We start from the raw sequence: 15,471 nt of genomic DNA on the forward strand, positions 1-15,471 counted from the left end.
AGAAACAACAAGAACTTAAACAAGGGCGGTTTCTGATCCCGGCCAAAAACGTAATAAGACCATGGGCAAAGATAAAACATCAAGACAATCGACAGCCCAGACAAGGATAGAACAATATGCTACAAACGCAGCGGGGCCCCGAACAGAGGCCCATACCCCGGGCGAAAGAGACAACCAAGCACCAACCTCCAGAGACCTAGAAACAATCCTTCAGGCCACCCACACGTCCCAGGCCGCAGTGGAGGCTAGAGTCGGAAAGGTTAGGGAAGAAGTGACTCTGGTGTGCCAAGACCTACGCAATGCCACGGCCCGAATCACGGAGGCGGGGGCCAGAATATCCACAGTGGAGGATGAGGTAAAGACGCTAAAAAAACGAGTGTCCGTACTCATATCTCGAACGGCAGAGTTGCACCGAAGGGCCGAAGACGCTGAAAACAGGTCAAGACGCAACAACCTCAGAGTGGTTGGGCTCCCGGAAGACACAGCCACAGCGTCCCTTACCGCGTTCCTAGAGGAATGGTTTCGCTCTTGGATTCCGAAGGACCGTCTTACCCCGTGGTTCGCTATTGAACGGGCACATAGAGCCCTTCAGATGAGACCTCCACCAGGATCCTCGCAGAGACCAGTAATCCTGCACCTCTTCAATATCAAGGACAGAGACATGATCCTACAAGAAGCACGCGCCAGAGGAGACCTCCTCTGCAATGGAGTTAAAGTCCTCCTTTTCCCTGACTACACACGGGATGTACAACAAATGAGACGCTCCTTTCTAGAAGTCAAGCAAAAACTAAGAGCAATGAACATCCAATACCACTTACTATTCCCTGCGAAGCTGAGGGTAGTCCATAGGAACAGAACACACTTCTTCGAACAACCAACCGCGGCATGGACATGGTTAACAGAAGAAATGCCACTCAGACAGATCGGGGAACAAACTGATTGGTCATTGAACGGAAGCAAACTCAACCACCGGCCAAAACGAACAATCACCAAGGGACACCGCACGAGGTCGAGACGAACGCCAAAAAACTCAAAATATTGAATCACTAGAGAAACAAGCAGCAGAGCTAGAACTAGCACAAGAAGGGAACCCCAACGAGAAGGGGGCAAGACGGCTGCCCCTGATACGAGAAGAAATCAGAGATCTGTCCCTAGAAGCAGCAAAAGCTCTCTGGCAAGCAAGTACAGCAAGAATATATGGATGGGGGGACAAAACAGGAAAGTTACTACACTGGCTGATCTCCCACCACAGAGCCTCAGCCATTATTTCCGAAATATGGGACGGAGAACAGGGCAGAGTCGAGAAACACCAAGATATTGCCCGCTACTACAAAACATTATATAAGGCCTCAGACTCCGTTGACCCAGCCCACGGCCATAGACTACTAGACACAATCCCCCTGCCCCGTCTGCCACCTCCAGAGACGCAGATTCTAGACGAGCCTTTGAAAGAAGAAGAGATAAGCAACGCCATCTCAGGACTGAGAGCTGGAAAAACCCCAGGCCCTGATGGCTTCCCAGCAGAATACTACAAGAAATACAGGAAGGAGCTAATGCCACACCCGATGGCCCTTTTCACGGAAGTAGAACAACAGGGCCGCTTCCCGAGAGGGCTGGATGAAGCCACCATGGTAGTGATTCCTAAATCTAATCCTCCATCAGCACACTGCGCAGACTATATACCGATCTCATTGATTAATTGCGAGGTCAAGATCCTAGCCAACATACTCGCAACACGTCTCAAAAGAGTATTACCACAACTGATCCACGCAGACCAATGTGGGTTTATGACAGCCCGCAGCACCCGTCACTGTATCCGCCGCCTTCATGTGGCCCTCGATGAGAGACACAAACTACCCCGAGACCTAGCGCTGCTATTTATTGATTTTGAGAAGGCTTTTGACTCCGTGGACTGGAACTTCCTATTCATGATACTGCAGAGGGCGGGATTGGGACCGAGGTTCTGTCAACTAACCCGAGCGTTGTATGCGGACCCTTCGGCCCGGGTACAAATTAACGGAACCCTATCATCACTCTTTGAGGTCAGAAGGGGAACAAGACAGGGGTGTCCGCTGTCCCCCCTTCTCTTCACCCTAACTATAGAGCCCCTGGCTCAGATGTTCCGAACAGATCTGGAATACTGCGGCTGGAAATGGAAACACGCTACAGAAGATAAAATAGCTCTATACGCAGACGACGTATTACTTTATATGGGCACCCCAAGCACATCTGGCCCACGCAGTCTCCAACTCCTTAAGAGCTTTGCAATGGCCTCAGGCCTGAAGATGAATCCGGCCAAATCGGTCTTGGTCCCTTTGGTAAATACCCGAGACTGCTTCGACTGGCAGGACACAATACCCCTCCGCAGACTAAGCTTTAAATACCTGGGCGTCTGGGTGACCATCCTGCCGGAACTGACCTGGGCAAAGAACGTAGACTCACTGTTAGCACAAGTCAAGACAGACCTACAGAGATGGCAGATGTTACAGCTGAACATAATGGGGCGGGCAGCCTTATATAAAATGATGATTCTACCCAGATTAACATATGCCTTCCAGAACTTCCCCCTCTCCATCCCGCGTTCATGGTTTCGAACCCTAGAAACAGCGACACTACAATTCCTCTGGGGCGGGAACAGACATCGGGTAGCCATAAAATAATGTAAGAGGGGAACACATAAGGGAGGCCTGGGGATGTCTGACCCATACCTATACTATTTGGCGACACAGATTCTAACAGTACATGACTGGTTTAACGGAGGGTGGTTGGACCCAGCATACCAAATGGAACTGAACACTCTAGGCTTCCCACGCATCCTAGATGCGCTGTACGGTACACCTCTTCCCCAATGTATGGGCGAGACAACTAGAGCCGCCCTCCTGGCATGGCGGGCTGCGCTGAGACACACCCAATGGAATGCAGTAATCACCCTACAGACCCCACTGTGGAGAGGGAAATGGATGAGCACCACTGCCACACTGGAGGGATTTGCAGAATGGGATACATTGGGGATTTCATTGGTGGGAGACATATGGAAGGGAGAAACGCTAAAATCCTTTCAGGAACTACAGACAGAGTTCCAACTATCCCGAACACAATTTTTTAAATACCTTCAACTCAGACACGCCATAGGAACACAACTCCCCAAGAATCCACTACCGGAATTTAACCCCCTCGAAGCCAAAACACTAATGGGAAGCACGGGAGGGAAAGGAATATCACAACTCTATAGAATGCTGATTAACAACACGCCAGGAGACGCGAGTTCGATGAGGGCGGGGTGGGAGACCTGGACCGGGGCTTTAGAAGACTCAGAATGGGCAGAAGCACTAGAAGCCCCCAAAACCCTAGCCATATCAGCAAAATTACGCACCATACAATTTTACTACCTACACAAAGCATACTTGGCGCGTAATAAACTTTCGCGGGTAGGAATATGGTCGAACAGCCGCTGCCCCTGCTTCTACATGGAACGCGCAGACTTCTTCCATATGGTCTGGTCTTGACCGACTCTGCAGATCTACTGGGAAAAGGTGATAAACGAACTAAATAAGACAATAGGGACGAAACTCCAACTCTCCGCCACTATGGCACTATTAGGGATCATGGAGGGGGGACTGAGATCGCGGGCCAACTGAGCGTTCATCGGGACAGCCCTGCTGGTGGCCAAAAGAGACATAGCCGCAGCGTGGACCTCGCCTGCCGGTCCGTCCCTGCAGAAATGGAGAAAGGGAGTAGACTGGTGCGCAATCCAAGAGAAACAAATATATGAATCGAGAGGATGTCCCCGGAAATATGAAAAGATATGGGGCCCCTGGCTTGGAACACTGTCATAGATTAGACGAACCGTCCTCCTCCTACTCACTGTGCGGGATCAAGGAAATACGTATGCCTTCCCCCGAGAGGAAAAGAAAAACATATACACAGTAAATGTATTACAATTGAACTGTTCGGTTGTACCTGTGCCAAAAGGTTGTTGCCATAATTCACTGAAAACAATAAAATATGGTTATAAAAAATAAATAAAAATTATTAATCCAAACTTATTAAAGACGTGAGACAGGCCTTTCAGCAATGGTAAGCAAAGCAAGTTGTGTGGCAAGGAAGAACTGCAGTGGTCAAGATGATGATTCTGCCACAGATCATTCACCTCTTTCAAACAATCGCTCTTCCAGTTCAAACCTCAATCATCAAGAAGCTTTAGGGGTTGATAGTCCATTATATATGGCTAGATACAATTCCACACATCACCAATAGGATTTTATAGCAGCCAACGTCAGGAGAGGGACTGGCAATTCTGCACATTAAGTCTCATTTTCTGGAGGGCCAACTATCAGTGAGGAAGGAAAAAAGATGATCAAGCAGTGGTGCTTTGTGGGCCATCTTACAACTGGAATGCCTCTTTGGCAGGTGCCTTGAACGCAGAAAACACAGAAAAGTTTGGGCTTATATACACAACCAGCTATTAGAACCACAATTTCAAAAAGGGATAAAGTTGCCCTACAACCGGGCTACAAATATTTTCCCTCCACAATTACGTCCATCTCAAATACCTCACATTTCATGCCAGCAAAGGAGACACCAATATTTGTATTTGAAAACAAGGAGATGTCTCATGGTAGGCTCCCTCTTCTCAAATCAATGATTTATACCATTTGAGGTCCTCAGACAACAGTTATGTCTTACGGAGACCAAACGGTTTGTTTATACTCACGTTCAACAAGGGATATATTCAGGAGAGAATGGACCTCGCGACCCCCCAAGGGCTTGGGAAATGGCTGAAATATGTTCCACGTGATAGAGTTTTGATGTCCACCTTCTACCTAGTTCTCACAGATTTCATCCCACAGGCAAAACACCAGGACAAAAGAGGTAGGAGTGGGAGCTCTGGCGCTTGGAATAGAACGTTGGCACCACAAGTGGGAAAACTCTGTTTAAGGGCTTGCACATCTACACTAGATGGCTGTCTACAAAAACTCAGTACAAAGTGTTGACTTACTGGTACAGAACACGAGAGAGAGAGAGAGGGGAAGTGGAAGATAACTAAAAGTACTCAAGTTCTGGAGAGGATATGGTGCAGTATGGTACTTCACTTTCAGTGGAATTGCCCCAAGTTCGTTAGATAATGGGAGAAGGTGCTAATGGAACTCAGAATAGTGTTTGAAGTCCTGATCCCAAAAGACCCACCAGTAGCATCACCAGGTAGCCCTTTCCCATCTTATAGATCACCAAAGTCACTTAGGGAAACAGCTAGTTATGTATGGCATTGGAACTTTAGGGGAGGATTTGACCACCAATGCTCTCACCTTGGAATATCAGGATGTAGGATATACTGGATATGGACAAAAATAATACTATTTTTCGACAATTGGCTTATGTCCTAAGAAGTAAGTTGGCAACCACTTAAATTGCTATTAGCCCATGAATACAGGGAACACTTGTTGCCAAAGCATCTTAAGGCAATACAACTCATTCCAGATAACATCTCTCAGATACTCCCACTCATATATCATATATGTCCTAGAGACCTTAGACTGGAGGAAGGAAAAGTCGAGGGTAAGGAGTACCATTTTAGCATGGAATACACTCTGTATCTGTGAGAATGTGTTTTATTATTTGGGGTTGATGGTAGCCACCACAAGTAGTAATGACACTATTCTTGTTATGTCCAGTAAAGATTTCAGTAAATTAAACCTGAGCTCAGCCCCTGGTAGCTATGGCACAAACCAGACCGGCTTACTTAAGAAAATGTGTAAAGCACTCAGAAGCACCAAAACACTTAAAAAGTTGAATACACAACACAATAAAAATCTCACTACAATTCATAAAAATAGAGAATATTTTAATGCACACAATGGCACCAAAAGGGCAAAAATCCAATAAAGACAGCCAGAGATGTAAAATGGATACAGGGGTTTAGTTAGTCCGATCAGAATGTTACTTTCACACTTAGAAAATTTCAAAGAGGGTAGAGTTCTCAGCATGGCAGCACTGAAGGCTGAATCTGATGACAGGCTTTTCAGTGCAAAGGGTGAGGTTGCTGTGAAGTTGACGGCGACGGCAGGAGAAGCTCCCAATGGGAAAATCCCAGATTTCAGGCACTGAAAGTTTTGACACCAACTGGATGCTACTTGATGTCAGTCCAGTGATAATTTCTCCTTTCAGACTTAGAAGTAGGATTTCCTCAGTAGGGCAAGAGTGCAGGCTGTAGCTGAAGAGGGTTGACATCAACGGATGGCGGTCAGCGCCCAGCCCAGCCCACTGTATTGGATTTGCTACTGTAGAAAATAATGTATCAGGGGTTGAGGCATGGTGAGTCACACGGTGATGGGATAGGCTGGCAGGTAGGTCCCGGTTAAATGATGGTTCTCCAAAGAGAATGTTAGCAAGGATTTTATGTGGCATGCCTGGCAGATAAAAAATACACTTCTAAAGTTAGTACAGTCCAAAAGGTGTCACTGTTATATCCTAGCAACTGTAAGAATCTTTTAGAGATTGTTGTTTATAGTGCTCTAGACTAGCAGACTACTCACAGCTTGGGAGCCTTCGCTGTGGCAGGGTTTACACGTTTAAGCTTAATAAAAGAAGTTAAACTAACTTATTGGGCCCCTTTTCTTCACAAAAGTCACAAAAGTCTCAAAAGGCTCAAATGCACCCCAGCCTATCCATGGAGTAAATCAAGTTTGAGAGACGGCATAACTTAATATTCCAGGATCTCCATCCAAAATGTGCTATGTGAGGACAATCCCACCACGTGACTGGCATCTCCAAATACCTTACATCCCTTCCATCAGTTGAGGCTTGCACCAGGATAGAATTTATGAAGCACAGTGTGATATCTATACCTATGTAAGAGAACTTTAAAGTGAGCCTCTCTGCCTAGAATGCTGAGAACATTTCGGTGGAGGTCCTTTCAAGCCTTAGCCTTTGGTCCTCCAAAAACGTTGTTTCAAATCAGTCTTGCCGCTTGTCTCTACACTATGGGGGTCATTCTGACCCTGGCGGTCAGTGTTAAAGCGGCGGCCAACCCAGCAACAGGCTGGCGGCCTAAAAAATTGAATTCTGACCCTGGCGGGAACCGCCAACACAGGCCGCCGCATTAACACTCCGACCGCCACGGCGGTACAAACAAACAGCGCGGCGGTCACCGCCAACAGGCAGGTGGCAGACAATGTACCGCCCACCCTATCACGACTCACCAATCCGCCACCTTTTCCGGGGCGGGATCCCCGCAGATAAAAACACGGCGGAAACAGACATCTCCAATGGAAAACGCTTACCTCGACACACTCCATGCGGAATCGGAACAGCATGGAACCCGAACTCCACATCCTCCCAGCCATTGCCTTCCTGCTCTTCTTCCAGGATCACGAACCGCGCCGCAGACGACAACGGTGAGTACTGCTCCTACGACACAGGGGAGGGGGGAGGAGGAAAGGTTACGGGCACACACATACGCCACACACCCACCCCAACCCTCACCCCCACCGAAATACCTACACACCTATGCAGATAAAAAAGTCAGAGTGACACCCCCAACCCCCCCCAAAAAAACAAAGACAAAAGGCAATTAATGTAAAAGTAGAACTATATTATTGCAACAATAAAGTATAGCGACCTTAGCAATATATGAAGAATTAATACACATCTAGAACTATATCCATACAAGTAGCAAAAGTCCGGCCCAGTCTTTCAAAATCCAAATGTCCGTGGGCCAATGTGCAGCAACACATGGGCAAAGCCCACACACGAGATCGAGTCCATTGGAGAGAACACTGCTGGGGCATCACTAAAATAAAAAACAGGCACCTCAGGGGGAAAGGAAGGGGGGGCACCTCAGCCACATGAGTCCACGACGCCGATCCACGAAGGCCCTCCATGCCCACTGTGCCATCCTGGGGAGTGCAAAGCCACAGTCTCACAAGTCTCTACAGTGGGTGGATTGCCCACTGTGCCATTCTGGGGAGTGCAAAGCCACAGTCTCACAAGTGTCTACAGTGGGTGGATTGCCCACTGTGCCATCCTGGGGAGTGCAAAGCCACAGTCTCACAAGTCTCTACAGTGGGTGGATTGCCCACTGTTACATCCTGGGGAGTGCATAGCCACAGTCCATCAGGTGGATTACAGAGACCACTGGTCATGGAGGAGGCATGGTGGGCAGAGTGCGTCGTGAAGGCCTGCCCGACACAGAACCGGGACTACCAATGGGCCAGCGGTGCTTGACAGGAAGGGCCCAGCGGAGCGGTGCTTGAGACGGCGGTGCCCAGCGGAGCGGTGCTTGACAGTAAGGGCCCAGCGGAGCGGTGCTTGACAGGAAGGGCCCAGCGGAGCGGTGCTTGAGATGAAGGGCCCAGCGGAGCGGTGCTTGACAGGAAGGGCCCAGCGGAGCGGTGCTTTAGATGAAGGGCCCAGCTGAGCGGTGCTTGAGACAGCGGTGCCCAGCGGAGTGGTGCTTGACAGGAAGGGCCCAGCGGAGCGGTGCTTGACAGGAAGGGCCCAGCGGAGCGGTGCTTGACAGGAAGGGCCCAGCGGATCGGTGCTTGAGATGAAGGGCCCAGCGGAGCGGTGCTTGAGATGAAGGGCCCAGCGGAGCGGTGCTTGAGACGGCGGTGCCCAGCGGAGCGGTGCTTGACAGGAAGGGCCCTGTTCAGCGGTTCTGGTCACGGCGGGGCCCTGTTCAGCGGTGCTTCTCACGGCGGGGCCCTGTTCAGCGGTGCTTCTCACGGCGGGGCCCTGTTCAGCGGTTCTCGTCACGGCGGGGCCCTGTTCAGCGGTGCTCCTCACGGAGGGGCCCTGTTCAGCGGTGCTTCTCACGGCAGGGCCCTGTTCAGCGGTTCTGGTCACGGTGGGGCCCTGTTCAGCGGTGCTCCTCACAGCGGGGCCCTGTTCAGCGGTGCTTCTCACGGCGGGGCCCTGTTCAGCGGTTCTGGTCACGGCGGGGCCCTGTTCAGCGGTGCTCCTCACGGCGGGGCCCTGTTCAGCGGTGCCTGTCTTGTGTTTCCAGTGAACCACACCTGGCCAATACTTGCCGCTCAGTCTGCATCGGACCTTTCCGTTGCGGGGCCCTCCTGTGATGGAGTTCTGGGGCCCTGGCTCTCCTCCGATACCCCCGGAATGGGGCTGGTGGGGCCCTCATGGCCAGGTCGGCTGCTCCCTGCCTTTTGCTCCTTGCTGCCCTTGCCCTCCTTGGCAGACTGTCCGTGGCCCTTGGCTCCCTTACCCGATGTGGCAGGTGACGGTGCAAGGCTACCCTCCTTGGGGGCAGGCATATCAGGCCTGTCGCGCCTGCCCTTCAGTTTTTTGCTCTTCTTCCCAGGGGGGGGGATGGCTGTGCCTTTGCTGCTGGACGATGTCCCAACCCAAGGAAAGGGCGGACTCCAAAAACCAGGCACGACGTTCTTGGGAGTTGCTGGGCTGGTGGTGGCTGAGGTGTTTGTGGAACTCTTACGGGATGGAGGGGGTGGGTCAGGTGAGGAAAAGAGGTCCACTTTAGAGAGGAAAATTTTCTTTGGAGCCATGGGAAGGGTAGCTGGAGTGGGTATGGGAGTGGAGGAAGAGGATGTGGTTGTAGGAGAGTCAAGTGGGCTGTCTTTGGGTGCAGGTGCTTGGCCAGGAGGCTGACGTGAGAAGGATGGCTGTTGTTTGGGTGCCTGCCTGCATTTGTGTGGTTGGGAAGCGGGGGTGACAGACACACTGGGAGAGGACACAGGGGACGTGTACATGGCAGTGGGGGTGGTGACTGCACGTGTGCGGACTGGTCTGGAGGGTGTGCTGGTGATGGGTGCAATGGCTGATGGTGGTGTGCTTGCTGGTGTGTGTGGAGACGTCACAGGGAGGGAGGAGGGAGACGAGGAGGTGGGGGACACAGAGGAGGTAGTGACTGTTGGCATGTCTGCATCTGGATGTTGCTTGGGTGAATGCTTGTGTGTCCTGTGGTGTCTGGATGAGCTGCCCTTGGGTGTTGAGGTGTGTGCAGGCTGGTCTGTAGGTGTGGATGGGATAGGCAGAGGAACAGGGGAGTGGGACTGGGTGGAGGGAGTCAGAAGAGGGAGGCTGGAGACAGGGACAATCGCTGCCATCAGTGCTGAGGCCAGAGCGTTGAACGATCGTTGATGGGCAGCCTGACCCGAATGAAGGCCCTCCAGGTATGCATTGCTTTGATGTACCTCCCTCTCCACACCCTGGATGGCATTCAAAAGGGTAGACTGCCCAACAATGATGGTCCTCAGGAGGTCAATGACCTCCTCACTGAGGGCAGCAGGGGTGACTGGGGCAGGGCCTGAGGTGCCTGGGGCGAAGGAGATGGCCGGCTTCCTGGACTTGGGGGCACGGGCCGAAGGCCGAGGGGCTGCTGGGAGGGCGGACCTGGTGCGCTGGGTGGCGGCTGTACCTGTAGGATCGGTGGGCACGGATGTTGCCGCCACCGCAATGGAGCTCCCTTCCGAGGACGTGTCGGTGTCGCTGACGTCTCCACGGGTCCCCGTGGTGGAGCCCCCCTCGTCCTCCGTGTCACTGGTCATGTCGGAGTCCGTTGCATGGCCCTCCGGGGCCATGTGAGATGCAGCTCCCTCTTGCGCCGATGCCACTTCTCCTCCGCCTGATGATGCTAATGCACACATTCACAGAAAAACAAAGAAAATGGGGGGGGTGGAAAACATAAAGACAAGTTGAGTGCATGCATTGGGGACACCGTTGGCGGAGAGGACAGACACAGAAGCCCCCTGCACTACGCTGCGCACTTGGGGTACACTACTCATTCACTGGGACATGCCCTACAAGCCTATGGGCGACAACTGCCCACACAGTATACACTGGTCCATGAATCGCCTTACTAGGCACCCTACAGAGGTGGGGGGCGGGGGCACAGGACCATACCTCACGGACGGGCCGATCCTACAGAAATCGCCTTGGCCTAGGGATACCTACAGCCCTCCTCCCCCACCCAGGCACCTCCACTGCGCGCAAAATAGCCGAATGTGCTGGTACTCACCCCCTTGTGTCTGCTGTGATGTCCTCAAGCGCCCATCTAAATCGGGGTAGGCCACCGCCAGGATCCGGGACATCAGGGGGGTCAAGGTACGACTGGCACCCCTCCTAGGTTGGGAGGCCATCCCCAGCACAGCCTCCGCGGTCTTCCTGCTCCCGCGGCGGATGTCCTCCCACCTCTTGCGGCAGTGGGTGCCCCTTCTGTTGTGGACCCCCAGGGCCCGGACGTCCTTGGCGATGGCACGCCAAATGTCAATCTTCTGATGGGCGCTGACCTATGTGACATGTACAGGGGGGGAAGAGAAACATCATCACTTTTCTGCATGCTCGATGTGAGTGGCCCCCCTCCCCAACCTTGCCATGTGGCACATGCTCTCATCTGTCGTGCCATGCATTCGTCATTCGCTGCCCTCCCCTCCATCGTACATCCTCCCCACTCAGCCCAGGCATTGGGCACTATGCATTGCCCCCCGTGTACTCACCTGTTGGTCTGGAGGCCCGTAGAGTAGAGCATACTAGGGGAGGACCCCGTCCACGAGCTTCTCCAACTCCTCGGAACTGAAGGCGGGGGCCCTTTCCCCAGTCGCAGCAGCCATTGTCACTTCCAGACCGAGGTCACAGCAGCACTTGCAGTATAGGTCCTCTCCTGTGGATGCTCAGGTCTCGTGTGATCAAGCAGAGAGAAAATGGCGGTTACGGCTGCGGCGGTGCGTGCCGCGGCGGTGCGTACCGCGACCGCCGGCGCTCACCGCCATTGGCTCCTGAAACCCATAGGGTTCAATGTTGTCCAATGCGGCTTTGCACCGCGGACTGCGACCGCCTACCGCCACGGTGTGCCATGCTTGCGCAATGACCTCACTTCACATTGTCACACTTCACAGGTCAGGCAGCCGCCATTTCAAGGGCCCACATGGCTTAATTCCTACTGCGTCACACATGGCTAGGCCTTGCACCGACAATCATACTAGCCATTCAATCCCGAGAGATTCGTGTACTGTGCATGCTGTGGGCACTTACCTGTGGGTTGCTTGACTCTGTGCTCCATGTTGTCCTTCCTAGGCATCGTCCGCTGGGACTTGCGAGGAGACGGAGGAATCTTCCAGTGTACAGACCGCTGGTGGACCTGTCGACAATGGAAGAAAGACACGTCATACTCACCTACAGACTCAACCGTGCCACTATACAGGAACTGTGTGCCCAGCTGGAGCCAGACCTGATGTCACCCATCCGCCAACCCACAGGGATTCCGCCTCTAGTGCAGGTGCTGTCAGTACTGCATTTTTTGGCCAGTGGATCATTTCAAACTACCGTGGCCATTTCATCTGGGATGTCTCAGCCTATGTTTTCAAAGGTGTTGTCCAGAGTGTTGTCTGCCCTGATGAAATACATGCGGAGCTACATCATTTTCCCTGAGGTGGGTGACTTGCCTACAGTGAAGGGTGATTTCTATGCCCTTGGACACATTCCCAATATCATTGGTGCCATTGATGGTACCCATGTGGCTTTGGTTCCCCCAAAAGACAATGAGCAGGTGTACAGGAACCGAAAAAATTATAATTCGATGGATGTCCAGGTGGTCTGTTTGGCTGACCAGTACATCTCCCATTTAAATGCCAAGTTCCCAGGGTCAGTGCATGACGCGTACATCATGCGAAATAGCAGCATCCCTTATGTGATGGAACTGCTACAGAGACACCGTGTGTGGCTAATTGGTGACTCTGGTTACCCAAACCTGCCTTGGCTATTGACCCCAGTGAGGAATCCCAGGACCAGGGCAGAGGAACGGTACAATGAGGCCCATGGGCGGACTAGGAGGGTGATTGAGCGGACCTTCGGCCTCCTGAAGGCCAGGTTTAGATGCCTGCATATGACTGGTGGATCCCTAATGTACTCACCAAGGAAGGTGTGTCATATCATCGTGGCCTGCTGCATGCTTCACAACCTGGCTTTGCGACGCCAGGTGCCTTTCCTGCAGGAGGATGGTCCAGATGGTGGTGTTGTGGCCGCTGTGGAGCCTGCGGAGAGTGAAGAGGAGGAAGACGAAGAGGACGACACAGACAACAGGGACAGAGTGATACTGCAGTATTTCCAGTGACACATAGGTAATAATCTACTCCTGCATTGTATTATATCTGTAACTGTAGTGGCTCTCTACTGTCTGACCTTTCACCCCAATGTATGGTAACTTAGTTGTGTATATCACTTCCTATTTCAGTGATCTGATCCCCACGGAGTGCCCTCTGGTTTTTTTCCCCATGGACTACCGCTGTGTGACACTGGTATGTTGTCATCACAATGTAAATAGAAATGTTTTGTTGGTTATATCGAATACTTTTGGTTTAAATAAATAGATAGCAGAATCCAGTTGGTTTTTGTGCAATAATTGTGTTTATTGAAGTTTTCAAATAGGTGTATAGTTCAAAAAGGGTGATGGGTGATGGTGGAGGCATGTCCATGGCAGTGTCCAGACTGTCGTTCCTACAGGTCCATTGTCCATATGCCTGTGGAAGGTGGAGCAGGGGCAGTTCAAGGTTGGACAGGGTGAACAAGTGGGACAGTGGGATGACATCCGGGGGTTTCCGTGCATGGCGGGGGTCTTGACATCCTACTCTGTCTTCTTCCTCGATCTCAGGCCTTTCTTGCGGGGTGGTTCTTGTTCTGCAGGGGGTGGGGTCCGGGAGGGCCGTTGCTGTTGTGTCGGGGCCTCCTGACCACTAGCGCCGGCGGAGGTGGTGGGCTGTTCTTCCTCCATGCTAGTGGCAGGGGCCCTTTGGGGGGCCACATGGTCCGGCAATGTGGTGACAATCTGGTTGAGTGCCACCACGATTGTACCCATAGCGGAACTGATGCTGCGCAGTTCTTCCCGGAACCCCATGTACTGGCCCTCCTGCATGGCCTGGATCTCCTGGAACCTGGCCAGGACCGTCGCCATCGTCTCTTGGGAGTGATGGTGGTGAGGGCCTCTTGGACAGTGGGTTCCCTAGGCCTGTCCTCCCTCTGTCGCACAGCAGCCCTCCCAGTTCCTCTTTGTTCCTGGGCCTCTGTCCCCTGGACGGTGTGCCCACTACCAGTGCCACCAGGTCCCTGTTGTTGTTGGGGTTGTGGGTTAACCTGGGTGCCCTGTACTGGTAGACACACCGCTGCTTGACCTGTCCTGGAGACAGAAGCATGGGCCCGCTGGGTGGGTGCTGTGCTGGTGTTTCCTGAGAGGGGTAGGTCTGCTGTGGCCTGTGGCTGACTGAGGGTAACCGACTGTCCAGAGGTCCCCGATGGTCCGGGCTGGTCATCAGGTTCTAGGTCGACAGAGCTGCTGTCATCACTGGGGGCCTGTTCTGGGGGTGGGATGGACAAATCTGGACCCTCCTGGCCGGTGTGTTGGCGTTCGGGCCCTGCAGGGGTAAAATAGTATGGTTATTGATTTTGTGTGTGCCATGGCGTGCGATTTGTGGGTGCCCTTGTCCCCCAGTGCTGGCAGTCCCATGTGGGAGGAGTTGTGAGGGTGGTTTGTGGGGGGGGGATGGGTATGTGCAGTGGTCATGCTTAGGTGATGGGTGTCCATGGTTTGTGTTGGCATTCAGGGGTTGGGGTTGGGTTGGGTGGGTTGTGCTGGTGAGACATTAACAGGGAGTATGTGTGCTGGGGGTTTAGGGGTGAGGGTGGGGGTGTGGGTTGGCATGCTGGTGGTTGGGGGGGGTGAAGAAGTTGAGATTAGACTTACCAGAGTCCATTCCTCCGCCTACTCCAGCGAGGTCCTCAGGATGCAGGATGTTCAAGACCTCTTGCTCCCATGCTGTGAATTCGGGTGGAGTGGGTGGGGGTCCGCCGCCAGTCTTCTGCACAGCGATGTTGTGTCTTGACACCATTGACCGCACCTTCCCCCGTAGGTCGTTCCAGCACTTTCGTATGTCTTCCCGATTTCTGGGATGCTGTCCCACAGCGTTGACCCTGTCGACGATCCTTTGCCATAGCTCCGCCTTCCTGGCTATTGTGGTGTGCTGCACCTGTGTGCCAAAGAGCTGGGGCTCTACCCTGATTATTTCCTCCACCATGACCCTGAGTTCTTGGTCCGAGAACCTGGGGTGTCTTTGGGGTGCCATGGGGTGGTGTGGATGAGGTGTGGGGTGGTGTTTTTGGTGATGAGTGTGGTGGTGTTTTGTGCGTAGATGTGGTGTGGGTGATGATGTTGGGTTCCTGTGTGTGTTGTGGTTTGCGTTCCCTGTGCTCTCTCTCTGTGTATTGCGCCTTGTCTCTGAATTTCGATTTGTGGGGGTTTGTGGGTGATGTGGGTGTGTGTTTTATATGGTGATGGGTGTGTGGGTGTGCTGTTTGTATGTGTATCAGGTGTGTGTATTTCGAATTGTCCAATGTGGCTGTGTTTTGTAAAGGGGTGTGTATTTTGAGCGCGGCGGTGTGTACCGCCAATGGAATACCGCGGTTGAAAGACCGCCGTGTGGATTCGTGGGTCGTAATGGAATGGGCGTGTTT

This window comes from Pleurodeles waltl, chromosome 10, assembly GCF_031143425.1.
Source record: "Pleurodeles waltl isolate 20211129_DDA chromosome 10, aPleWal1.hap1.20221129, whole genome shotgun sequence".
In the NCBI taxonomy this organism is placed as follows: Eukaryota; Metazoa; Chordata; class Amphibia; order Caudata; family Salamandridae; genus Pleurodeles; species Pleurodeles waltl.